The following is a 27,814-nucleotide window of genomic DNA, read 5'->3' on the forward strand; positions in this document are numbered from 1 at the left end:
AACTTTACCTGATGTTATATCTAATTTCGAGAATTACCTCGCAGGCCACAGAAAACCTTCTCGCGGTCCACATTTGGCCTTTGGGGCACGTTTTTTTTAATTTATTTTCTTTATTCACAGTAAGAAACTGGTCGATACACACATAATCCGGGGAGCAACCTGCACCCAAAGGAAAATGGCGAGATTGGAGTAAATTTTTTTAAATTTCAGTAATGCAGTCAAATTGTTATTCCTATGCAATACATGGAGTCTAAGTCAGATTACAGAATTGCAGTAGATGAAGATTTGGCAAGGGTTACAGAGCAGAGGTAGAGATGATTGAAAATGAAGAATCGAAATTACAGAACTGATGCTGTGATTCACTAGTATAATTTTAGTCCAGTGGTGCATTCAACGCCTTCCGAAGAATATGCACAGTGCCCAATAACGTGATCTTTTGGATCATGTCGAATCGAACGTTACCTGGAATCTGTCGGATATGTCTCATGAGTTTTTTGCTTACGACCCCTGCAGCGCCAATGACTATCGGCACAATGTTTATTTTGCATCGCCACATTTTCTCACATTCCATTTGAGATCTGCATATTTGGACTGCTTTTCTGATTCTTTTTGTTGTATATTGTGATCAGCTTGGACAGCCAGTTCAATGAACAAGCATTCTCTTTTCTTTTTTTCTTTTTTAGTTTGATGATCATATCCGGGCGGTTGCTTTTGATTTCGCGGTCAGTTATAACTGGTACATCCCACAGAATTTTTATCTGGTCGTTTTCTGTCACTGGTGCTGGGCTGTAATCGTACCAATTTTTTGTCGAAGTGGTGATGTTAAAATGTTTGCATAATTCAAGATCAATGTAGTGACCAATCCTATTGTGTCACCATGTGTATTCGGTAGCTGCAAGTGCACCACAGCCGGACATGAGATGTGCCACAGTTTCATTTTCGTTGTGGCACATTCTGCATTTGCCGTCCGTGTTTTGCTTCAGAATTCTTTTGCGATAGTATTTTGTAGGAAGCGATTGGTCTCGTGCTGCGAAAATGAATCCTTCGCTTGCCGGTTTCAGACCAGAGCTGGATAGCCAGGTCCATGAAAGCTCGTCTACATGGGGCTGTGAAGTTAACTTCTTGTGCTGTCCATGAAGAGGCATTGACTCCCATATCGTTTCTCTCATTTTGAGCGTTGCATTTTTGTATCGAACTCGTGCTGCTTTTGCTATTGTTGTGGGTTTGGCAACAGTGTTTTCAGCAGTGTACACTGTACAGGTTAGCTGTTTCTATGTTGACTTCTCTGATGTACTTGTCGTGACGATAGCTCAGAGATTTTGTTTTGCGCTGTTTGTCTTCCTGTGCATTGAGTTTGCAGTAAATGTTATCGCTGCTGTTGATGTACTGTGACAAGCCAATGATTTCTGTTTTGAAAGTTTGTTCAATTTCTTGTAGTCCTCGACCACCTTTTTTTCTGGGGATGTACAGTCTTTGTGTATCAGATTTTGGGTGATGCATGTGGTGCATTGTCATCAGTTTTCTCGTCTTTGTGTCCAATTTTTTGATTTCATCTTTGCGCCAGTTCACCACACCAAAGCTATATCTCAAGACAGGCACTGCAAGACTGTTTGTGGCATTGATTTTGTTTTTGGAATTGAGTTCAGTTTTGAGAATTGATTTGAGCCTGCTAATGTATTCTTTTTTTAGACTTGATTTCATTGCAGCATTTTTAATGTTGTCGCTTTCGCAGATCCCTAGATATTTATAGTGATCTTCAGCATTCAATTCTGTTATGGTTTCGTCCATTTTGAAGTTCATGTCGCCAGTGCTTGTGGCTCTTTCACGTCGTATGGTAAGTTTTGAGCATTTATCCAAGCCAAATTTCATTTTTATATCTTCCGAAAACTCATGAACAATTTTCATTTGGTTATTCAGGTCCGTATCGGATTTCGCATACAGTTTCAGATCATCCATGAACAAAAGGTGATGAATCTTTTGACCTTCAGAATTTGCTGCTTTTTTCATCACGTATCCTGTTTCATTTTTTCTCAGCAACTCACTGAGTGGTGCTAAGCTGAGGCAGAATAGAAGTGGTGAGAATGAGTCGCCTTGGAAGATACCATTGCATATCTGAATTGTACAGGTTTCTGTTTCACCTTGGTCATGTTTGATCAACAGTTTTGTATGCCAATTTTTCATTGAATTTTCAATAAATCTGATGATGATCGGATTTATTTTGTACATACGCATTGTTTTCAGTATCCACGTGTGAGGGACTGAATCGAAAGCTTTTTTGTAGTCTATCCATGCCATGCTGAGGTTAGTATGTCTCCTCTTGCAGTTTTCAAGAATGGTTTTGTCAAGGAGCAGGTGGTCCTTACAGCCAAGGGCGCCTTCCTTGCAACCTTTCTGCTAAGGCGGTAGAAGATTTTCTAGGTGTTTGTAGCTTTGTTTTGCCAGGATTTTGGTCGGTGTTTTGTACATGGTTGTCAGGCATGTTATTGGCCTGTAGTTCTTGGGGTCCCTGGTGTTTTCATTTTTTGGAATAAGATAGGTGATCTCTTGTGTGAACCAGGCTGGGATCTCGTGCGAGCTGGTTGAGGATAAAAGCTCATTGTAGGTCACTGCTAGGTAACTATGTGTTGCAGTTAGTTTTTTAGCCAAAAGTTTTTGATCTGGTCAGGACCAGCTGCTTTCCAGTTCAGTGAACTTTTTAGGGCCTCCTTGATTTCTTGTTTTGTGATTTCTGACCATTGTTGTTCTAGTGTTTGTAGATGGTCAGTGTGGAGGTCTTGTATCCAATTTGCATTTGAGTTGTGCAATTTTTTGGTTTCCCATATTTTCTTCCAAAATGATTCCACATCTGCAGTGGCTGGTATTTTGCTGCTGGTAATTTTTTGATTTGACTTTTGTTTCATCATTCGAAAAAATTGTCCATGTTTGCGAGCAAATAACAAATTTTGGCGATATTGTGTTTCTCGTTTTTTATATCGTTTCAATCGTTGTGCTTTGGCGCATATTCTCATTTTTAATTCTTCTTGCAACATTGTCAATTTTTCTGTTGACTGCAGTTTGGTTTGGTGCTCCAGTTCTATTGTTTTTACTTTATTTTTTACTTTGCGGGAAACACTTCCTTTTTTTAGTTCTGAGAGTATCGCAACGTCACACCTTGGTTTTGCGATTTTGTTTTCAATTCTGCGTTGCCAAGCTGGCGTATGGCTTCCCCTTTTTTTGTTGACAGTTCTTGGTATTATGCAGTGCCTTTCCGAGATAACTGCTGCAGTGCTGTAAATGAGGTTGTTGATTGTTGTCAAGGGACATCGTGATCTTTCTCCTTGTTTGTCATTTAGAGTTGCAGGTAGTATGGTTTCTGTCAAAATTTTGTTCGCTACTGCAATATCAGTTTTCAGTTTCTTTGTAATTTGTAGGTCAGGTAACTGCACTCTGTCATTTACATTCAATGTGGATTTCATTCGGTCGATGATTTGATTTTTGATCTCCAATTCTTATTCCGTGTCTATGTCGCCATCGTTAGGTGTTGTTGATTCATTCGGGTGCCCGGTGGTATTTTGTAATTCTACTTCTGCGATGTTCGGGTAATCAAGTGATTGTTGTGGGTTCAGGTCATCTTGGCCGAATTGCAGTTCCAGTGCCTCAGAGTTTTCTATGTTTTTGTTACACATTTCTCCCTCGATTTCTGCGAGTTCTTGCTCAGATAATTTTTATTTTTTATTACACAACGTCTCATTGTTGCCAGGGTATTGGCAGTCATGGTTGGAGAGTTGTTTGTTCTCTCTTTCCATTTTTGAAAAGTTCCTTCGGTTACTCCTGCCGAGTTTTCAAATTTGGCTAAGAAGTAACATCTCATTATTTCTTTATACTCTTCTTTACTCCATCTGTGTCTCTTCTTTCTTTTGCAGCAGAGCTGTTTTGTGAGCCACAGTTCGGTGTTGCACAGGCGCCATGTTGAGAAATATCTTCTCTTTGGTGTTCCTGTGTGGTCGGAGCTGACGAGTCCTCTGGGGTCATCCGCTTGGTCCCACGGGGGGTACGTCCAGGTGCTATATATCCAGATCGTTTCGCAGGCATCCACAGCAGTGATACCTTTGAAAGTATTTGTTTTCATGAAAAGTAAGTTGGAGTCGTAGTCGAAGTCAGGGTCATTTTCACAAACTACGACTCCGACCCCAGTCAGTATTTTTTCCACGACTCCGACTCCGACTCAAACCATCATAGTTTTCACGAATCCGACTTCGACCTCATCAAGCAAAAATTAGCCAAACTCCGACTCCACCGACTAGGACTCCGCCACAACACCCCTGCTACAAGCCTACTGTTTTAACGACAGTGCCATAAAACTACATAGAAATCGGGCATGTGGTTGGTTATGCTTGTAATTTGATTCTCTGATAGGGAATGTCTCTTCCAATAGAGATCATTTTCGCCATTGATCAGGAAGACATTGTGAAGTTGAGGGACTGGATTGCCAATTGTCATGCGGTCGTCGTCTTGCGCGCTATGCTCCCTGATCAACAAACGTATCGTGCAATCCATAACTTCAAGCCGCGCAGTGTCGGGTACGGCTGATTCACGACTGATATCGGTTACCCATCTGACAGAAACTTGTATTAAAAAGCATACAAGCCTCGTGTAGAACTAGTGACGGATTAAATTTTTTCGATATAGACGTCTGAATAGCTTGTAAGTGACGTGATTGCCCTATTATGAAACAAAACTATTATATGGGACTGATAAACGAGCATTGAGCCATTATCAGCAGACATTATGTGACATCAATGTTAGGATTTTAAAAGGGATACGGCACTGTTTTTATTTTACATAGGCTTGTCTCGGCTGCCACGATAAGATAATGATTTGTGATTGTAGAGGCAAATTGAATTTTGTCTGAGAGCCAAAACATACCCCCCCCCCCACATACACACAACAAAAAACGCAAATATAATATGCCAACCATAGATTAACGACCTCTGCCCTCGGCTGGGGTATACGATACACCCGGTTGATCAGCCTTCCAGTAGGGTATTCAACCTGTTGCTACGGAGGGTACGACCAGACGGGATATTATCGGACAGACATCCAAAACAGTGGTGGGTCTGTTCAGAAGTTGGTACCATCAGACATAACTGCTAGAATAATCATTAATAATGGTGCTTATCTATTTGCACGGTTGCGTATACCGTGTGTAAAAAGTGTAAAAACTGCTTTGGCTAGGCTTTAGATGCAATAATAAGAAGGTTAACATATAATTGTTGCTATTTTCCAATAATTATATCCTCTCTGTTAATAAATTCGATATTCAATCAAATATTGGGAAATAGTTCCAAGCGCATTCCGGATCATGTCGCTGGCTCCAGTATGATTTATTGTTGTCAGCTTTGCTCACGAGTTTATTATCTTCAAATTTGCTTCATTAATGAAAACGTAGTAAAATTTAATTCTACGATATAGCTTACAATACTCCATAATTCTACAACGAATAAACCATATATATTTTGTGGCAGATCGTTACGAGAGATACCGGCACAGCCAGTCCTAAAGCAACGTTTTCAGCCGTCGGAAAAAAATCTTTTACCATCGAAATCAACGACTGCAAATGGTTAGCAATGTTCAATACCTAGGACTGATTATATCTTAATTACCAATCTTGTTTGATCTCTCAATAAGAGTGGAATATGGCATCTGGAAACTACAGAAAAGGAACGGAGGATGTTGTAAAGCGAACGTCAAGTGGTCGTGCGATACGCAAGCGGAAGAGGTTCCAACCGACTTGATTGCTTGATTGTTTTTCACTAAGTTAATTACCTTATAGTGCGTGTTACCTAAGGTGAACGTTGGTTTGTGCTTTGTAAGCCAGTTCGTTTTTGATCGCTGTGTATGACGGTTACCTTTATTGAACGACGCGCCGAATTGTCACGTTTCGAAGACTGTTGCGGGCTGAGACGGCATCGTATTTAAACTCTCACGGTGTGAGGTGTTGGAGTAATTTCTCGTCTTGACTTTGATTTATCTGTTTGCAAGTCGCTGATCTTTTTCGGGAATTTTGTTTATAAAATTCTACAGAGGAAGCATCACAATATATCACGAGCGGTTTCAGTACAGTGTAAATTAAGGTTGCGTAATACGCCGATTTCCACCAAAATGTAGGTTCACTCTATAGATTCTTTTGAAGATGAATTTCATGGGCGGAGCTTGCTATGTTTTTGTGTGCGATCCAAAGACGGCACCGAAACGAGTGCACAGTAACCCATTATACATTCATGGCGTAGTGATTCATGTATTAGACCCGTGTTCTGCTCCCGCATTGAATCTGGAATTAAAATTTGGTATCAGAAAGTGCCGGTGGCTGGATTTTGACGCAATGCATTTTAGCAGAAATATGGCAGAAATCTTTTTTTCTTCCTATGTATTTACAGTGCCATTGTCGCTCTGTGAATAAGTCAAAAGAGTGTGGCATCGCATCAAGCTCAAAGATCAGATATCGTCTGATATTTAATTGGACTAAATGAAATTTAAATATAGAATGTCGTGTCGTGGAATTCATTCCATATTATGAATGCATAACGTTAGATCGAGCATCACAAACTAAGAGATATATTTGCAACTTTTAGAGGTAATTTCCTCAAAACATAATTGGTGGAATGTAGCTGCCGTATCCGGTATGCTAGGAGTAGGTATAGGACTACCGCTTACCTCGTAATTATTGTGGATATGCAGCATACCTACAGTTTCGTCCACAGCACAACCTATCCGTTCGAAGAAAATTATTGCTTTGTGTTTCGCTTACCCATTATTTTCTGACGAAACGGACCGCCTTTCATCACGTACAAATGTAGATCACTCAATTGCATTCAGTAATTACTAATCATACGGAACGGCGCGACCACGTCGGAGACATCGATTCCGGCGTGCGTGCTCTGAGAAATACCATCTCCTCTCTTTATCAAGCGAGCTAATCGATGTTTTCCTTTTCTAAATTAAATTGTAATTGCTCCCATATGCATCGCACTTATGTGTTTGAAATACTCGATCTTGGTAAGCTTATCAACTGAAGCGCGAAATTGGACAGAGTATTGTTCCACGTGCATGGGAGTTAGATTTCATTCCGAATAGTCACTATTCCACTAGGCTTTGAGGATATTAAGTAGGAAATGCAGTAATAAAGCTCAAACGACGCTCAAATCACCAAACAGTTGTAATGACACGAGCAACTCAATGCGATGTGATCATCATTGGTTTATTAGCAATTTTATCAGTTCAATACACCACAAAAAAATGCGATACAATGAAAATATAGGAAGGTGTCGAAGCGACAAGGAGCAGTCTATGGAATCTGACACCCACCTTGGCCTCCAATTTTTCATGGGTTGGCGCGCACTCACCAACTCACTGCGCGGTCCCATGGACAACGATGCGTAACGACTTAAAAAGGGTCATCACTTCGGCTTTCTTAAACGCAACTTAGATTTTCTGTCCGCAGATACCGTGCCAGCACTGCACAAATGCGTACGCGCGCAGCTTAGAGAGAACATTGGTCATAACCCAGTGGCGGCTCGTGACAATATCGGGTGGTGGGGCAAGGGCTGCGAGCGACTTTTATCAACATGACGTCACAATGGCGTTTTCCAACGTAAAAAAAGTAACTTAAATATGATGGTCACATGAATTTCCCGACAACAGTGATTTTAACGTAGGTGCCGCGAGAGGTTTGCCGGTGAGCCGTGACTTGAAGTGTGGTAACAAATGTTTTATTCATTTTTTTTTTAATCAAAGGATTATTTTACATAATGTACGTGAACTAAGAATCGTCCCTATGCCACGAATCAATTATCAGGTCATCCTTAGTAGCATGCGTTATGATTTCATGGTAGAGTTAGAGATTACGCAAATCGATAGGCCGTCCGAAAGTGTTTCGTACACGATCCTGGTGTGTTACGACCACTGAGCTGGTGGTTACGAGTTACGACCAGGTGATAGGCAACCAAAGCGGAGGTACCCGGCGTACGATTGGATCAATGGACTGGACAATTTCTATCATCATCATCATTGGTTTATTAGCAATTTTATCAGTTCAATACACCACAAAAATGCGATACAATGAAAAGACAGGAATATGTCGAAGCGACAAGGAGTAGTCTTCTAGACCTTTAATTTTCGCTCTAAAGGCAACTGCGTAAACTAGCCTACGTACGGAGCAAAGATTCAATACGATTCATGTTCGCACTTGACTTGACCAGACTAATTCCAATGACTAGAACTCGAGAGATTGCGTAAGCCTAACTGCAAAGGTCGACGACTTCGGACACATACGCAATTGTTATCTCATAGATTGGGCCTGTCATATTGAATCCAGAACATCAATTTGAATGGTCTTTGAAGAACTAAGGACAGCAGCCTCGGAACTTCGGTCTCGGAACAACATAGTACATTTTGGCCTTGAAACTGGAGATTGTGACGCAGCACATACGGCTTACTGTCTGCTGCCAAATCGCCGTTGGAAAATATATTAATCAATAAATACATGAATGAAAGCCGTAAACTTAGCATACTGTTACATGAAATCATCGAGAAGTAGCATTCGCAATCTCATAACCCATTCCGGCATGGTACACTGTCAAAATCAATACAAACAGACGAACACCGAACTTTGAGTAAAATAGATCGAGGAATAGGCTGATCGAATGATCAGCTGTTAGCCGACATCGAAAATGAAATAGCTATCGCATTTGACAGGGGATTGTAAGCAAATGGTTTGAAGGCCACAATTTCACAGTGAAATGCACATTGGCGAACATAAAATTATGTGAATATTTGAATGCAAACCGAGAATCTTAGTTAGCTGTTTCATGCGATCATCGAGATATACCATTGGAAATATCATCACCGATCTCGTTATGGAACGCAGACTAGATTAGCACAGACAGACACCGGCTTTTCCGTGAGATCCGCAATGATGTAGGTAGGCTAAGTATCAGATCAGCGCGCATCTCTACCATACTCGACCTCGAAAACGAAATAACTGCCTCAATCATTGAGCGTCAACTTTAAGACTTGGCACCGCGTTCGATACTAAAATCAAGACATACCGTGCAAAAGCTCATGACAGATCTAGGTATGGAACATCGTTAAAATCAATAGAGACCAATAACGGCTTTTGCGTAAATCTGTTAGCGATAAATGAAGAGTCAGCTCTCACTCGACTTTGGAAACGAAATTACCACCCACATAGTTCAGTGACAAACTTAAAACTTATTACAGCGGTCGATACTAACATTAAGACTTACTGTGCCAAATATCATGACCGATCTCGGTATGGAACATCGTCAAAATCAATGGAGACCAATACCGGCTTTTGAGTAAAATCTGTTTGCTGTACAATGTACATGATAGATCAGCACACACTGAACTTCGGAAACGAAATTACCACCCTTATCTTTGAGTAGCAAGCCTGAAACTTGGAGCAGTGCTAAATACTACCTTTACGACATATCGTACCAAGTTTCAAGAATTATCATAGTGCGAAACACCGTCAAAATCGACATATACCAGCAAAGGTCGAGTCAACGCATATCACGGTAACCGAGTTCAGATATAGATACGATTGTTACATCACACCTTAAGGGCGACAGGCATAGTTGCCCCACTTGCTCGGCCATTTTACGAATAGGAGAGAGTAATTCACCGTTTCTTTATTGTGCGCGGCTTTGAGAGAATAGATAGTGAAAGCTTGTTATGAGCGCTACCGGGGCAAGCCCCGGCTAGGCATTCACAAAGCGAAAACACAGAAGAGAATTCGATTTTCGCAGAGACTTCGCTATGTATGGGCATTTGTTAGCGAAAGCACAAGAATAATGCGGGTTTCGCCGTGATCTCGGTATATACTGATTGCTGTGCGTCTATAAATGGTTAAATTGTTATTGAACAGAATTTTAGGTGGGGCAATGCCCCAGTTGCCCTATAGGACGAGCCGCCACTGTCATAACCCCGTTTTATGGGATGTATGCGACGAATTGCATATAGGATACGAAGTTGCTTGCTTGTAACCATTGGTCTCTAGTATTAAATCTTGAATTCTTGAGACAATCGTATTATCAAGTTATCTCGCAATGTCATTTGCTAATAGGTGGTTCAACTCGTCACCCTCATGGTGTTAAATTACGTTGCCAAATATTGATGGGACCCCAGATTCTACGTTGCACGAATTCTCATTAAATTAGATTCGTTTGAACTGAACTTTTTTTTCAATAAACTTGGCCGCTGTGGGACATACTATTACCCACCGCACCCATATAAAAATTTAAACCATCTCGTATTTGACAGGAAGCCGTTTTCTAGTGGTAAGCTATATGCTGTCATATGGATTCGTCGTCACGTTCGTGTTCATGACCTGCTTAATCGAACAGAATATTGGTCTTATGTATGAGTTTATATAAGTATGTATATGGTTGCTTCGTAATCGTCAATTCTGCTTGCGATGAGCTTAGAGTGTGAAAAATCACAGTGGTATGACACTGCTATTTGTATGAGGCAGCATGTTTTGCGACATCACTATTTGTTCAGTTTAGTGTATTACTTCGTGTTGGTGTCAATTAAATTAGTAATAAGCCAGTTTTCACCGGAAACCAATATCACCTAAGAGACACATTGGAGTTTTACGTTGAAATAACAAGATTAACGCTACATACTGCAGAGGACACCGTCATAGCACCAATCAGCTCTTGCGATATTAGATCGTATCAAGTATCCTTTCAAAATAGTGACCGAGGCAATCGGACGCGAAGAAAAAACAATCGAAATCGGTGGATGCTCGGTGTCATTCCCAGAGGACTGTTTTCAAGAAACACAGCAAGAGTATATAACAGCGGAAGTGAATCCTAAAATATAGCCCAGCGGCATAGTGGGGATCTCGCCCTCTTTGGACATATCCGCCCATACCTTGGTAAAGAAAGCCAAAGTTAAATTGACGATATGGTACCATCCTGATGATGAAGGTGACAATGCAATGATTGATGTACTTGTTGAAAAGAATGTGGAATGGATTCCAATTCACTTATGTTCGGTATATGCGTCAAGCACTATTGAATTTGAAGCGCGACATTTCTGCCGTATCATTGCTGTTTTGCGAAAATTAGGTTTCCTAGCTCGCTATTCATTGCGATCGGTAGTTTACTATAGCAATAATAACTTTGCTGTTGCCTTGACGTTGAACGATCAAATGACGAAGGATTGGTGCCTTAGGAATATTTGAGAACTTTTCGAAACTGTAAATGTCCAACATTTGGAATTTAATGTGTTTTCTTGCAAGGAGGTGAATATAGTTGAAAGTCGCATGTTTTGTGACTACCCCGAGGAAGGATTCGTGTTCCGTCCACCCCAGAGATTTTCCCACTGCATTTTGAGTATTTTTCAATGCAAATCGGTCTCTCTCGCGTGTTGTGTTTTACACCAGTGCCCAGCAAACACAAAACCGTAAAAGGATCATCCGGGATCATCTCGATTAGGTTCTGATTTTCAAAGTGTCGAGGGAATGTCTAAAATACGTAGTAGGATGGTCTTGTGGTTATATTCAATCAGAATAAATTCATACTCAGTGTTGTCCCATCTCATGCATTAGGCTTCGTTATATCCGGTAGTTAACCTAATAATGCAAATTTTCTATCTCTCGCGGGTATGACTAAAATACGTAGAAAGGATGACTTTGTCGGTACATTCAATCACATGAATTCCTATCCGGTTTTGTTCGATCTCATGCGGTAGCTTCGTTCTATCCATTAGAAAACAATGTTCTCCCTTCGTTTTATTGCGTGAGGATGTCACCGGTGTTGTATATTCGTGTTGTTGCTCTACGGTCGAACAGTTTTGTTTTCTTCTGATATATATGATCTTCATTATATATATATTCGCTCTTTCGGTAATCTCGCATGTTCAACGAGTATGGCTAATAGTTTTATTCAGAGAATAACTAAATAAGTGAGATGTTGTACGTTCAGGAATATGATTATCGATGCGTGACTTCTAGAATATTTCGGCGATTCAAATTTTACGTCATCGCGCCGGACAAAGATTTGACGCGCAACAGGTCGCACCCAGGCATAGTTCGCTCTTTCTGTATGGTAAATGCCGTAAATATACAGGAATTGTGACTGACTGAGGTAGCGGGTTAAAGGTATATACGCAGTAGCATATAGCTTATGGGGTATTTCGAATTGCCTGTAGTATATGACGCCTAGAGCTGTTTGACTTTCTGCAAAACAGGTGTAGACAACTATAGAAAAGTTTCAGCTTTTCCAGGTTAGAATTAGAGCTAAACCGTTTTTTCCGAATTAGATTACAATTATATTGCTGGTATTTCGCTCTAATTTAGTGAAATTAGACCACTATAATTATATAGTTGTCCAAGTCGCTTCAAACATCTGAATTACCGGTACCTATACCTACGGCATATCATACGGTAATATTTATGCTTGAATTTTCTAGGTATATAAGTCAATATAGATACATACCTGTAGAACACTGATTCGTGATTTTATAAAAGTTGGTGCAAGAATGGACATTTTCAACTTGATGTTGATTAATGGAGCAAAATTTGATATTTGAGTGCAATTATACCTCGAATCCAGTGACAAGATTATTAATCGTTGAAACCAAACGCAGCTTGTATTTATGTTGGCCCAGAGAATTTGGCTAGCCAGACCATATTGATAGAATATGGTCACAGTAAGATAATATTTTGGGCTAATTTACATGAACTTTCCAACATTTGATTTAATATGTCCGCTAAAACAGTTGTTATTCTGCTTTCGAATAAGACCTAAATTGCTGGTTTCAATGGTAACTGTGTTTGTCAAAGGCTGTAAAGGTAATTTCTTTTCCATGTTAGATGTTTGTTTGAGGTGTTCATGGTGGTGGTTCGACTACACTGGTCATTTTACACCAGCCCGGTTCTTATTATTATCATTCCGTATCTGCCCGATTACCAGTGAACTCGGCACTTAGTGAATTCGGCCGCACACACTCGGCACTTGGTGAATTCGGCCGGAATAGCGGTACCGGTCACCATGATTGGTTACTGGAATGTTTGCCGGTGAACTTGGCACTTTGAGTGGTTATCAATGTTGTACGGGGGTCAGGGCATGCGTAGATCACACAGTCAATGCGTGATTAGATCACAGATTGCGCAATCGCGGGAAATAGCGCGACGCTCTTCACTTGGTGAACTCGGCCCTTGGAGGAATTGGCACTAGAACACCTTCGCATTAGAAATGCATTTAATATGAATGAACAGTATCAAAAAGGAAATTTAAACGTGTCGTAGCTCGCGGTAGATCTCGTAATCTTGGGATCCGTCAACCCTGTTATCGAGACACCCTAACTCCAGAGTGGAATCGTCTCTCCAAAGGCAAAAAATAATTTATTTTGACGTGATCATGCGAAACATTTGTTGATGAGGAACACTGGCTTGTCGTGATCGATAAACGAAGAACCGCCGCTTGATCTTCCACGGTTTCGATCTCACATACAACGCCAAGATCCATCCCAGCAAACACTCGATGTCCAGTTGACTTCCGGTGGAATAGCTGACAGGACATCCGGTTACTTCCGGCCGTTACCTCCCTGGAGTGGGTTTGTCGACAACTAGAGACGTCCTGTCCACTCGCTGAGTACGTCCGCAATGACGTGCTGTGGACATGGAGAGACTCGTCATGGACGCGTCTGACCTGGCCTGGACGTCACGTGGTTACCTATGGACGCGCCTGACGTACTGTGGACATGACGCCACTTCCTATGGACACGCTTGACGTACTGCGGACATGACGTCACTCCCTATGGACACGCCTGACGTACTGTGGACATGACGCCACTCCCTATGGAAGTGTCATTCGCCCCTTTATCATCTCCACTCCATACCTGGTTCAACGCCTCACGACTAACAACATGGGATACAACATCATATCAGCTCACACACAGCGTATATTGGGTGAGTGGGGAATGAAACTGGCAAAATACAAATACGATATTGGTTATTATCAACGAAACTACAACTATCTAATTTACGAAACACAAAATGTGAAATAAGGCGAGAACTACTACCACTTAACACAGTCAAGGCTGAAGTAAAAACAGGAGTTTAGCAAACAGTAACTGCTAATACCACTCAAACTAATGACAAATAGTCAAAGTAAAAAAGCATTAATTACATAAAAAAAGGTGTCACAGGAATATAAGACACTGCAACTGTTGGGACAACTCGAAGCTAATAGAACAGTCCATGTGCAAATGATTGATGAAATGAAAGAATGGTATCGCAGGAATAAAGTAACCGCAACAATTTAAAACGAGCATTACAAAAAGCGTTCAGTAAAAATTCACTCTGCAAGAATTAAATCAATACAACATTTGCAGATGTCGAGTGCCTATTCTTTTTTCTTCGTCAATCACAAGTGGCTGCACCAAACGTTTTTTCTCGGCGCGTGTGGCTGAAATATATATAGCAATGTCAGTGAATTCCGTATGTTGCCTATTTCTGCTCGAAGTAGTTATACAACGCCTTGGAAAGTGTTACATACGCTTCACTGCAGATTTACGTTACTTACCGGTACATGTCTGCTTGAGAACTAATTCCTGTTCGACGAAGACCACTTCTCGAGTACTTATCAACTTATATTTCTACTTCCACTTGAAATAATCTTGACCTACCTTGAAAATTGCTACTTCTACTTCAGTTGAAATTTATGATGTTACTTCTACTTCAGCTTAAGTACCAAAATCGACTACTTTTACTTCGGCTACCCATGTTCGGACCATTACATGGTAAAAGAATGAAACATTACAACCCAATCTACCATTTTCAAACAACTCGAGTACCTTTCAACTTCAATTTCAACTTGGAGTAGTTTTAACATACTTCGTAAATCATTACATACTCCAGTATAAATTCCTGTTACTTCTACTTCCACTATAGTCCCAACGTTGAATACTTTAATTTGTTAAATGCCACTTACGGTTATATGCAAAAATCAAGCGACACCTCGACCAAATTTACGACATCACACTAACGGCTTCCTTGAGGTAGGTTTAACATGTCTTGTAAACCACTACATATACTTCACTAGAAATTATGTATTACTTGAGCAGTACCGACTACTTTTACTTCGACTACCCATGTTGGCAAGAAGCCAAATTCCATTACATCAGGGCTGTCAAACACACAGACCGCCCAGCAATTCTGCATAGATTGAACAATGCTTGTTTGATGCAATGCAACGTTTGAAATTTCCGTAAGAAATACTTCCATTAAATAATCCTTCAACACTGCAAATATCGATTGCGGAAAAAATGCATATTGCGTTCCGAGTTCTATGAAAAAATTACCAAAAACAGAAGCACAAACGCCAAAACGGAACTGATACATGCAAGTTACATGGTGAAGACAATAGTTTCACAAAAATATAATTACAATATCTGTTGTCGCACTAGTGCAGGGCTGGCCAACCTTTTCAGCCAAAGGGCCACATTCGAACGCCGAAATATTGCGCGGGCTACTAGCCGCGCGAAGCGCGAAAAGTTTTCGAAGTTCATAGCTCAATAATATTGTCACTTGACTATATTGCGGGCCTGCAGTATATCGCTGGGCTCAGTTTGCCAGGACTGGACTATTCAGCGCCTGGACATATCAATTTCGAAAGCTTCGACCAACATGCATCAATCATTTTGTGCCTAGGTTTCATAGTCGACGGTCTTTCTGCGAGCGCAAACGCTAGGTCGCATATGTTGAACGACACTTTGTCTCGTAATCGAGAATATAGTTAGACTCAATCTGATACATTAAGCGTTCATTCATTTTCAAAAAGGGGTAACAATATTAAAAGCAAGAAATCGAATGACTACATGTTGCGCGAAGCGTGTAGAAAATATTTACTTTTCATAAAATTTATCGCAAATTATTCTGCTTTGTAGTGTACGAAGATCTACCAAAGTGTGACTGGCTCATGGAAATGCCAATGCGTCGGAACTGATATTTTAGTCATCACATCTCAAGTGTTGCGGCGAGACTAATCAAATATTTGGTTGGCCTTGCAAGTTCACAATCTGTGCAATTCATTTTTTTTATAACAGTACCAAGTTCGGAAATTACCTCGCGGGCCACGGGTTGGCCGGCCCTGCACTAGTGCATCACAAAAGACTCAAATGATCCCTGGCCTTGAGGGAAACCTGAATCACTATTTAAGACGATGAAGAAAATTTCAACGTCCACGTTTACAGTAACATACTTTGTCTACCTCAACGCATACCCAGGTTTGCCACAGTGTTCGAGTAAATTATAGGTAGCATAGAAAAATACCGACTTATATCATTGCGCCAATGCGTCGGAACTGATATTTTCGTCATCAACATCTCAAAGTTTGCGGTCAGGACAATCAAATTTTCGTTGGTCTTGCAAGCTCACAATAAATTACCTGCCTAATTTATTTTTTGATATTGCAACTTCTTTCGATAATTAACTCGCGGGCCACTGAAAACCTTCTCGCGAGCCACGGGTTGGCTACTCCCGACCGAGATCAAATCTACTCTATGAAACAAATTACAAGATTTCTTTCTAACTCAATTTTCTGCTTGTACTGGAAGCAGCATTTACATGCCTTATAGATCTCTACATACACTTGATTAGAAATTTGATGCTTTGCTTGGGTTCCAATGCTGATCATCTTCAACATAAAGATACGCGCTAGTCAACATGGATATACGTTGACTGCCTATATTCAGAAATAGTCACGATTTCGTGGCAAGATGATGGTAAAACCTTGACCAAATTTACTTCGCAGAATTTCTTGAAGACTTATCAACGCAATTTTTTATTTCCGCTTGTAGTTTCAACAGAAATTTAGGATATTACTTTCACCTTGACTATACCTATATTCGGAAATGGCCACTTAAGATTACACTCTAAAGAATTCCACAATTCAGGCTAATCCACTTCTTGATGCTCGTGCAATTTTTTTAATTTTCTATTTCCACTTGAGCAATCGCTCACTACTGCTACTTGAACTTGAGCAGAAATGTATGATATGATGCTACGACTGATTGAGTACCAACACTAAATTCTTTAACCACCTTCGGATTTTGCAAATTGTATCGAAGCTATTTATTTTACCATTGTTTGCTCTCCAACTTTCTTGCCTGGGCCTGGCGCCACACTTCACATTGTTGATGAATGGATTTCGCATCCCATGCCTGAGAATAGATTCTGATTTTGATCATTGATTTTCGCATATGATAGGTAGGCCTACCATTCAACTTACAGAAAATGATATTATACAGGCACCACTTGTTCCGTGTTCTTTTTTGTCAAGTTGAAGCCCATGATGTATTTAAGTACTTCATTATGTTGACGGTACACTACACACTTTATAATGCATTCTTCGTGCAGTCTGCTTGACGTGGTCATCACCAACGGCGGACATTGCTGATATCTAGGTAAAAAATCAGAATGGTTGTATTCAAGTCATCTGATAAAAAAACAAACCGATGCGGGTGCAAGCATGCTGCCTATAGTACATTTACACACTAATCAGTTATCAGGTTACTGTTGGCGAGAATATTGGCTACTGTGAATCACCCAGAATATGATTACGTCATCAATGGTAATTCGATAATTCATTTTGATAGCCGAGATTCGCTGGGCGATAAAGGCCAAACCGCGGCTCTGAGTTGAGGGTTTGATTGCGGCACATGCATTTCCTCAACTTGAAGAGGGAGTCAACATAATCTTGAATAATGCCTTCTATCACGTTTAGACAATATGCTTGTATATTAACATCAGTTGTCACGCGAGCATTTATATCTGATCACGCTGATTAATGAATTATGCTGACGTCACAAAGCGATATCATAGTCCAGATGCAGAATAAGGCGCTTGCGCTTTACAATGAACGCAAGCAACCGTGGCATTTTCGCAACAGCGAATATACGGTGTGACTTTAGTCCGGTGTATACCAGGTCTATTTCAGCACATATTGTCGTTCAAAAGTAATTCAGTATCGAATCAGAGCGAAAAATATTTCCGCCACGCGAATGAAATTTTTCAATCACGCGAGAAATGTGTCCGTCACGCACAACATGTTGTCGAAAACAACCACCGATTCCAGTCTGGGGTGCGGCTATATATACAGGGTGAATTTGGCCACGGCAAGAGCGTATCATGTACTACAAAGGCGCATAGTCATTAATAATCAACTACATAATAATCAATCATGGTATCCTATCAAAGTATAACTTGCACTTGTTCATAATCAATTACTCATATAGGTTGTATATGGGACATACTTTTCAGCAAATGTACTCATTTTATCAGGTTTTTGAAGGAAAAGTCAGCAGAATACTTTCAGCAAGAGTTGTTAATTGGGAATAATCCACAATGGCGGCAATCAGTCTCAGGCGCAACCAAACTAGTACAATCCATATAGAGTTAGCCAGTGATCAAGCAATATATAAATGCCTTATTACATAAATTACTATGGTATGACCGCGCAAATACATGAGATATTTTTATCACTATCTTGAGGAACATTCAGTCTACCGACCAGCAAAACATTGCTATTGGAATGAATCAGCAAATAGGTGTTTATGGCGTTTCAATCATACTGCAGCGTGTTCACACTTCACAGTATGGCGTATCTGCATTCCAAGAAATAACGAGGCGTAACAAACAATGAGTGTTCTACCATATATCGATATCGAACACAAACTATCAACGAAAAAGGAGAAGCTAAATTACGCTCACAAGAAGTGTATACGGTGGTTAAGTCTATTTACGCATCATTCTATATCATTATTAATTAGAACTCTTACCATTTCAAACTGTTTCACTGTTGGAGCGGTTCGGGTAGAGTTTCTGAATCAACAACACTAACAACAGACAGCAAGTCTTCAGCTTTCGCTTCGTACAGCTTCTCAATCTAATCAATGACTAATGACTGTTTTGTCTGCGTCCATTATCTCTAAGAAACTCGTCGCATCAGTCACACAGACATCAACTCAGATTCAAATGCCAGAAGCACGCGCCGTCGCGCTGCACTGAGCAGGTATCACGTGACGGAGAAGGAAGAAGGCTGTCTGGGCCGCGATTGTTGAGATACCAGACTTGACGTGTTGTGTGCTACGAATGGTCAATTGGTCATGGCGTATCATGCTTACTGAATCACGTTGTGATGCCGCCACATGCATCACAATTTCACCTTGATGCTCACATTTGTTCTTGTATTTCACGATATTGGGATAGTATACATATTCAGAACACGTATTTCACCATGATGTGCACTGTGCAGTTGTGCAGGCGCAGGTGCACGCCTGGGTCCTGCTATATGCCTCTTTAGGCCTATAGTTCAGCTTATTAACAATTTCATTAAATCAATACAAAGCAGGATTGCGATATATTTAAAAAAAACAGTACACCAATAAATGGCTATATAGCCTATATGTCTTACGATTTCGTCCGCGAGATGTGCATGTGCATCCCACGTGGGGATGAATAATGATAATATGCCATTTTGAACAGTGAGAGAGAGAGAGTCTTTATTTTGAACAAGCCAGCTGGACTCCATGAAAACGATATCCAAGTAGGGGCATCCTGATGAACTCCCATGTACGTGGCATCCAGGTGACTGACTACCATGACATCCTCTGGAATATTCATTGTTGACGGGAATAGGAAGATTCTAAAAAATTCTTCCACTGGAAGTCACCTGGAGTTACATAACTGGACGTCCAATTTGTGACAAACTGAGCAAGTCCTCAGTAACTAACCTTGGGAGGTGGGACGAGTTGGAACAATTGTGGACATACCAGTAAATCCATGGGATATCGGGTGTTTGCTGGGATCTTCTCAAAACTTACACGACACAGGCCCGTCACTCACGCCATCGATTCCAAGCAGACCGCGCGTGGTCGGTATATGAGCGCTGCAATATTTCCCGCGGCTATGCAATCCGTGATCTAATCACGCCGTGACTACATGATCTACGGATGCCCTGACCTCCTTACAAGATTGACGAATCACTTGATAATACTATTATTAGTTTAATAATTCATATTAATAGCTGTTAAAACACTTCATTACAAAATTTCCCGAGGGCCGAATTCACCAGGTGCCGAGTTCATCGGCAACCATCTGCCCACTTATAGCACGGCCCACTCCTAGGCTTTTTAAGACATGGCTATGCGGATCAGATGGCGAGGAGGAGCCTAGATAAACGGCCAACACTTCGGTAGGAATTATGGAGTCGACGTGTCAGGCTCGAACCCGCAATTCATTGGTGTTTAGCTATAATGGAACGTACCACTACGTTACCTCGCCATACCTTGTAAAATGGGACTGTAGCATTTGGCATTTCGTGTGGCAATTGACTTTTGTGTGGAAAATTGTGTTTGTTTCAGAACTTATCCGAAACTTTTATTCCGCCATAGATTGTATATGATAAAAGGATATCGGAATTGATCCTAGAATAATTCCAAAGCTACTCACCACAAAGGAGGATTTAAAGAAGTTTGATGACATATTGAATGAAAGCAAAAGCCTTTGCAAGATATGTGGTATGTTGAATCTGTTCTGTTATTTTTAAATACTTTGTTGTGCCGATAGCAGACGGTATATATAAACGTAAGATGTGGAAGCTATCAAGGTGTTATGTTTATTATTTTTAGAAATTCAGTCAGTCAAAGTGGACGATCGTATTGCTTGGATTATATTTAGGCTTATTTTAGCATCTTTGAGATGCAACTCTGAACGTGGACGGTCATGAACAGTCAACTAATTCTGTTCCTATATTGACGTATCAGACATTTGCACTCGTACCGTTGACGGCGACAATATTGGTCATTCAGCAAGAAGCATCCTGAAGAAGGTTCCCAGTCTGGTGTAATTATAGCAGAGTCGGAAAGAATGGGAAATACGCTTTCATCAACCTCCATTTGAACAAGATCACATATAGTAAGAGACATTCATGATATGCTGCAAATGTGACTGTGTTCTTTGTCTAGTCACCCCACTCATGTAATTATTGAGGCTTCATGCCAGGGTTGTAACCAAGTCACAAGGCTCCGAGTCGCAAGTCAATCTCAATTTTATAGTTTTGACTCGAGTCATTTTCAATTCACCACCGGGTCAAGTCCGAGTCCAAGTCAGCGAGCAGAGGTCCAAGTCCGAGTTATGGTATTATGACTCGAGCCAGAGTCTAAGTCATTGTGTTATCTGCTCAGTTTCCAATTTAAGTCTTGTTAAACCAACTTTTTATATTTTTTTTTGTGATATCGAGTGGGTCGCATTTATAATATACGAATTTTCCTTACTTTTAGCAGTTTTACCAGTATCGATAGACGAAATCCCAATAGCAATTTGCTGTACTATTCTTTGAAATAACCATGAAATGTCGGTCTTGGCCGTCTGAGTCTCAAGTCATGCGCAATGAGTCGAGTCATTTCCGTACTTTGAGAAGATGACCCGAGTCAAGTCGAGTCAACAGAAAATCGTGACTCGAGTCTTACAACCCTGCTTCATGCAATGAGCATTTACTTTGAAGATAAATAGTAATTAAATAACTGGTTGGTTGTACAAAATTTTAATACTGCTTTCAAAAGTACCTTCATGATAAACGTTATTGAAACCCGAAGAACTTTTCGCGTGCCAATTAAAGAGCTACCGGCACGATAAAGGAAGCAAAACAGAGTTTAATTCAAAACCAGACGGGGAATTATGACGCATTAATGTCGAATTTAGAAATAACATCAATGGAGCCAGAACACAGCAACAATGCAGTGTATAATAACAGCTGCGTAAAACAGTATGACAGCGTGACACAATTCTTTAATTATTTATTATAGTGGTGCCCACCGTAAATACTATTTTATTCAAATCCAAATTTTTCGATGGCAATAACTCCGCTTCCACTTGTTTGAATCGAACCAAATTTGATGAACAACGTTTCTATACATAACCTAACACTTTCATGGGGTGAACAGAAAATTTTTCAATTTTTTCTATTTATTTTTGAAATAATAAATAGAAACTTTCTTTTCCTGTAGCAATGCGGCTACTGTTTGGAATTGAACCAAATTTGGTGTGTAGGCTTGAATTAGGTAACCTAACAATTTTATCAAGTAGCCAGAACGATTTGAGAAAAAAAGTCATTTTTAAGAGCCCTAATGTCCATGTCAGAGAAACGTTTTAGGGTAGGCCTACTCACATGTCTCGCAGCGTTCTCTACATAATTGTCAATTGCGATACAAACTGTTCGCTTGTACTGGTAAAGCCATCCAACTTCGAATTGTAAAATGTTGGGAGTCTTGATATCAAATTTCTGAAAGGTGCACTTTGAGAAATTTTGGAATCTGTCAAATTATACAAAAATTTTTAGCAAATTCTTTGACATATTTCATCTATTTGGGACTCGATCAACGTAAAAGAATTGGTAATTATTTTATACAATATATTGTATTTGTAGTTGAAGTATAGTAATAATTCTTATGGTTACCGCACTTGTAACGATTCACGGCCATAACTGGAATAATTAGAATGATGTAACTTTCAAATTGTCATGCATTTTGCAACAACATTGTTCTCAATTTTCAAGGTGCTGACCATTGGAGGAAGAATCACCATTAAGCCGGGAATTCACGATCCGTAAACGCGGCCGACTGTTTCTCTCCTCAAGCGGAAGCGACAGAGGAGAGAAACGAAGAGAAAAAAGGAGCAGGAATAGCAAGAGTGTGACAAGTCGCGTCCGTTCGCTTTAATGCGTATTTCCAGGTGGGAAAACTAATGGGCGTTTGGTTAGCGCTTATATAAGGTTGACTCCAGCGCTGTATTTGCTAAATGTTGCGGTGAAATAGGGGTGGTGTCATTTGGTATCAATATTGACTATTAAAAGACCATTTGTTAGTGGTCATGAATTTGTTCGGCCAGTATGCAGTAATTTCTGATGGTCACTTCCCGGGCTTCTGTTCTCCAACCCCTCATGATTGTTATTCTGCTTCTAGTAAGACTGTCGATTCTAATGTTTTATCGTATCATTTGTCGGAGGTTTCGCTCGCTTTATTTACAACATTTTGCTCTCTGCTAGGTCAATTACTGGCTGAGTATCACTACAGCCTAAGGAACTGCACTAATTCTCATTTTAATGTCTTGCTGGTTATCTTGCTGTCAATTCTAATAATTTGTTAATGTCTATACCAGTGCCGCCACTCAAATGTTTTGTTCTCTGTACACAATATTGTTAGGTCTTCAGCTTTCCAGGCAGAGTATCATTCCACTTTCTAGACTTGATATATATCTCTCTAACTAGCTGCCAAATAACTGATTCGTTTGGATTGTTGAATTGATCATTTTTGACAGAATGTGACGAAATTTTAGTCAAGAATTCATTTTGTGTTAGTGGCTGTTTTCAAAGATTGCTGAAGTAGTCAGCGTTGATCTTGATAATCAAATAGAAGTGGCGATTGAAGTCAGTTCTCTAGTCATATAATAATAAAAAATATAATATTAAAAACTTGAAAACTTGAGTGGAAATAGTCCAGAATCAAATCCATTTTAGTAAGTATGGGTGAAAAAAATGTTGGAGTCATTCGTTACTCGCTACCTCTGCCATTTTCGCAGTACAAATGTCTTAGCTAATAATCGTCATTTTCATTTTATTTCTGCAGGGTGTTGAAAAGAAAACGCCAGAGGGATTATCATCATCAGACGATGAAACCTTCTGATTACTGACTGTTCTCATAGTTTCATTCATTGGCACTACTTTGCACTACAAGTAATTTCGTTCGTTTCATTTTTTACGCCGCTATTATTTACTTGCCAATTCGTTTTGAATTAAATTACCGCAAATGTGATTAATATGTAGTAGATAATGTGGTGTGTGTGTGGACGCAGCCGTGATCAGGTTATGCCCAGTGGTAGAAAACAGGTTATTATGTCAAGATCTTCTTCTAATGTAGAATCTACATTCTACTCACCATGTTTAAAGGCTGTAGCATCTGCATAATATTTACATTATTGAAGGACATGGAAAAGACGTTGAATTGAGTCGACACAAAATCCCCCTTTCTACGACCTGCCGAGATCTAATATCTACTATATCGACTCAGCTTTTCTACATCTTTGGTCTGTACTGTGTTTACTGGGTGGTTCGCAACGTGGGCGATATCGCCCCCAGGGGGCGATTTGGCGGCCTAGGGGGGCGAAAATGACGAAGGGGGCGACAATGGACAAAGGGGGCGAAAATAGCGAAGGGGGCGATGACGCGTTAAAACGGCTATTTTGGAGTCAATTCGGAGAAATGACTCTTTTTTTTTTGGTCAACCCACGGAAATTTGGTTGCAAAAGTGTAAAATTCGACAACGATCCGAAAAGTCGACCTTTTTTTTCAGTCAACCCGCCGATGACTACAGATTGTATACCGATTTTTCGGTTCACAAAATCTGGGGGGCGATGATCGGCCTTGAGCTTGAAAAGAGGGCGATGAGTCGAAAAAGGTTGGGAACCACTGTTTTACTCAGTAAACGTAATTCTCAAAAGATCGCGATCAGATTCCAGCTCGAGATTGATAGTCAATTGATAGGATAACCAGCCGTTTCAATACCAATGGGAGGCTAAGAACGAACTGGGGCAAGCGGCGTCACTTGATCGATCTTCGACGGATAATGGTCAGAGAACTCAAATCGTAGCTGGCTCCGTAAATTGCGGAACGGCAAATACCTTCAACACGAATTGCATCGATCCTGTCACTGGACCGAGCGAGTGAAAGGCGTGAAACCCACACTGGTTTGCTGGATATTCCTAAACCGCTGCTACCAGAGCTTGAAACTAACTCTATAAGCCAATGGTCGGGAACCTATGGCTCGCGAGCCATATATGGCTCTTTTGGGCACAAGATGTGGCTCTTTTCGAAATTTATGTTTTTGTGCCTAATTTACCAAAACTGCAGCAACTTGTTATTAAATCTTCAGCACCACCAGTATAATTATGCTTGTGGTAGTATAAACATGTCTTTGAGAGGTTTATACAGTTGCGTATTCAAGGTTTGGGGCTCGGACCGCCCGTTTCAAATCCTCAAATTTAAGCTGCTGTATCGCCGGCGACCAATATCACTCCGGATTTCGATAAACCCGCCATGAAATCTTGGATTGCACGATACGGTGATTGATCAAAGAGACTATAGGAGACATGGTGGCGCCTGTATTACAATACAGTTTTCAATTACACATTTTCTTCCTGATCTACGGCGAGAAATGAACTGCCGTGGGTGGAAGTGACATTCACAATTACAAATTCAAATTACAAACAGCGCCATAGCTACCCACGTTATTGATTGATAACGTAGCTTGGTAGTCGCTGTTAAATATAGGCGTGTGGCGCAGCGTTATGTTACCGCCGAATACTTTGAGAATGGAGAAATCGAATCGGAATCAGTGCGACAATTACATTCGTTTAACATCAGTCATTATGAATTCTAAAATATTTACGACGAATTGCGCTATCACAGGTAAGGCATGGCCTCACGTATGCTTTACCTCTCCTTTCGCGTTTTATTCTCGAACAATTTGGTACCGGTAGTAAAAATGTTCAAAATCTAGTAGACAGGTGAGGCGCTGCCTCACTTGCCTCCCCTGACCCCACGTCACTGACCCATCACACATTACAGTGGGTATGTATACTGCTGTATAGTGACTGTGTTTGGCTCCACCTACGTATGTCATCATGGGTTCTCGCATCAAGACGAACCTACGATCTCGTATAACTGAAGAAAGTCTCAAATTTTGTATGAACAACAATTATTAACCAGACTACAAAGCCACCAGGAATAACATGCAACACCAAAATATGCATTGACTGTAAAAAGCGTGTAAAGTATGTTCATACTTTTACTGTTGTCTACGTCTGTTGGAATTCTAAATGTTAATTGTCTTGAACTTCGAAAAATATCACAGGCCACTCAGTGCAATACGATTAAAAATATATAACTTGCAAAAGATCTGTGAAACTCAAGTCTGGTGTACTCATTACTCAAATAAGACGATCAGCAGTATTAGTACGAGTTTTTACCGGGGAAATAGTTGCAAATGACGAATCCCACGTAGTGATTTCAAATTTGTGCTACCATGACGTCACGATTTTTCAATTGTGACGTAATAGTTGATTGACATGTATGGCTCTGTGGACGTTAAAATGGAAAATATAGGGTCAATATGGCTCTTCAGACGAGAAAGGTTCCCGACCACTGCTATAAGCGAATATTCTCAAGGAAACTTTTTCGATAATAGAGCCAACTCGACCCAAAATTTTCAATTGTAATTCCCAAAGAGCCACGCATCAATGTCCACAGTTACGTCACAATCGAAGATCAGTGACGTTAATGAGGCACGAAATCAAAGTTAGCTACATGGATTTTGTTGCGTGCGCCATATTTTGCGTACACTGGGTCATGTTATAACGGCCGGACTAGTCACGTTGGTTGCGTTGCAATTGACCATCCGACACAACGGAAAACTACAGTTGGGCATGTGACACTTTACATCAGGCGTGGGCAATTATTTTCCTCCGCGGGCCAAATGACAAAAATAAATACGTTGGCGGGCCGAGTGAAAAATTTTCGCTATATTCACCAGCGTATTTTAATTTTATGTCTAAATTACATTCTTATTAAATGCTGCTCAGTGTATGTGTTGATATTAGGTATTTTGAAAGCGACAGGTAATTAAAAAAATATCTATTTCCTGTCATGATTCGAAACAATGTTAAACATAATGTATTTTTGCTCTTTTAAAACCCCTATCCACGTTCTCCCATTAGGACTTTGAAGCAGTGGTTCTCAAACTTTTTCAAGCACGCCTCCTTTTATGATAGTGAACAATTTCACGCCCCCTTATCATATATCACAAAATATTAAGAAGTGCAACCGGAATGCCAGTAATCCCTACGGATAGTTTGATAGCATGGAAGATTATGACTATTAATGATATAATTCTATAATATATAAATTCGGACAATACACAAAGCAACAACTACAAGTTGGGTGTATATCGCGCGGAGCGCGAAATTTTTTTTCAATAAACTTCGGCTTCGCGCCATCCTTCTGTTGCTTTCACGTCTCCCAGTTTGAGAACCACTGCACTGAAATGTATATGCAATAGTTCAAAGCTCATTTTCATGATCGCTGCCTTCCGAGCAGTGTGCATGTACACTTGTGCAACCTAAATATCTTTTCGGTTGAGCGAAGCTTGCAGTTTTTCTGAACTTCGCCCTCCCTTGACCAAGTGTTTCGTGTTTTTGTCATAAAACCGACTTTAATTAAAATTCCTAATCTCGGCGACATGCTCGGCAAAAGCTAAAAGGACGGGTTTACCCTGACTTCAGTATAGTGTATTTAATGCACTAAATTCTAAACCTAACCCTTCTTTGAATTTCAGTTTTCGGCTTTCTTTTTTGAGCGTGCCCGGTAATCCTTTATGGGTGATAAATATGATGAGCCATATAGTAATCGCAAGCACTGATTGACTTGTTTTACGAATTAGGGATTTGGAAACATATCACGTAACAAATTGAAACTCATACCGTATATAATGCGTAATTTGACAATGGCAACTAGGAAGGTTTGAACTAAACTATATGGAAAGAGTGATTTCTTGTGTCTTCAATTGCTACTCGTACTTTTGCCACATTGCCTTCGTTGTGGATCTGGATTACGCACGCATGTCAGGGACGTAGGCAGCGTTATCGTGGCATATTAATGAACAGGCTTCAAAGTAAACGAATTTCCTGTTCATT

At 40.3% G+C, this 27,814-nt stretch overlaps 3 long non-coding RNA genes across 4 annotated transcripts; 2 read left to right on the top strand and 1 right to left on the bottom strand.

The window, feature by feature from the left end:
• The first annotated feature begins 1,824 nt into the window (after window positions 1-1,824).
• LOC145457767 (uncharacterized) lies at window positions 1,825-2,212 on the top strand. The gene is made up of 2 exons (XR_013920968.1): window positions 1,825-1,965; window positions 2,035-2,212. It is a non-coding gene; the product is annotated as an uncharacterized LOC145457767 (long non-coding RNA).
• Window positions 2,213-11,457: 9,245 nt separating this feature from the next.
• LOC145456995 (uncharacterized) lies at window positions 11,458-23,880 on the top strand. The gene is made up of 5 exons (XR_013920753.1): window positions 11,458-12,291; window positions 20,464-20,589; window positions 20,836-20,986; window positions 22,626-22,801; window positions 23,695-23,880. It is a non-coding gene; the product is annotated as an uncharacterized LOC145456995 (long non-coding RNA).
• Window positions 17,218-19,871, bottom strand: LOC145456994 (uncharacterized). Of its 2 annotated transcripts, XR_013920751.1 has the most exons (3): window positions 18,850-19,271; window positions 17,301-17,471; window positions 17,218-17,232 (listed from the first exon to the last, which is right to left on the bottom strand). It is a non-coding gene; the product is annotated as an uncharacterized LOC145456994 (long non-coding RNA). The 2 variants fall into 2 exon arrangements; XR_013920752.1 differs by lacking the exon at window positions 17,218-17,232 and having other exon boundaries at window positions 17,399-17,471; window positions 18,850-19,871.
• Window positions 23,881-27,814: the final 3,934 nt, after the last annotated feature.

Source organism: Botryllus schlosseri, chromosome 15, assembly GCF_051294905.1.
Source record: "Botryllus schlosseri isolate E-star chromosome 15, Bs_hap1, whole genome shotgun sequence".
In the NCBI taxonomy this organism is placed as follows: Eukaryota; Metazoa; Chordata; class Ascidiacea; order Stolidobranchia; family Styelidae; genus Botryllus; species Botryllus schlosseri.